Source organism: Oncorhynchus clarkii, chromosome 20 (assembly GCF_045791955.1).
Source record: "Oncorhynchus clarkii lewisi isolate Uvic-CL-2024 chromosome 20, UVic_Ocla_1.0, whole genome shotgun sequence".
Classification (NCBI taxonomy): Eukaryota; Metazoa; Chordata; class Actinopteri; order Salmoniformes; family Salmonidae; genus Oncorhynchus; species Oncorhynchus clarkii.
Window position 1 is genome coordinate 4,322,362 of NC_092166.1, and position 822 is coordinate 4,323,183.

The following is an 822-nucleotide window of genomic DNA, read 5'->3' on the forward strand; positions in this document are numbered from 1 at the left end:
TGTGTGTGTGTGTGAATTTCAAGTTTCAAGTCTTGTTATTCGTATGAACAGGACACACATGGTGTACACCGTCCAACTACATGCTTAACTTGCAGGTTCCTAGTGTTAGGACATAGTGTTATGATATGGGGTTAGGACATAGTGTTATGATATGGGGTTAGGACAGTGTTAGGACATAGTGTTAGGACATAATGTTATGATATGGGGTTAGGACAGTGTTAGGACATAGTGTTATGACATAGTGTTATGATATGGGGTTAGGACAGTGTTAGGACATAGTGTTATGATATGGGGTTAGGACAGTGTTAGGACATAGTGTTATGATATGGGGTTAGGACAGTGTTAAGACATAATGTTATGATATGGGGTTAGGACAGTGTTAGGACAGTGTTAGGACATAGTGTTATGATATGGGGTTAGGACAGTGTTACAACATAGTGTTATGATATGGGGTTAGGACAGTGTTAGGACATAGTGTTATGATATGGGGTTAGGACAGTTTAAGGACATAGTGTTATGATATGGGGTTAGGACAGTGTTAGGACATAGTGTTATGATATGGGGTTAGGACAGTGTTAGGACATAGTGTTATGATATGGGGTTAGGACAGTGTTAGGACATAGTGTTACGATATGGGGTTAGGACAGTGTTATGACAGTGTTAGGACATAGTGTTATGATATGGGGTTAGGACAGTGTTAGGACATAGTGTTATGATATGGGGTTAGGACAGTGTTAGGACAGTGTTAGGACATAGTGTTATGATATGGGGTTAGGACAGTGTTAGGACACAGTGTTATGATATGGGGTTAGGATAGTGTTA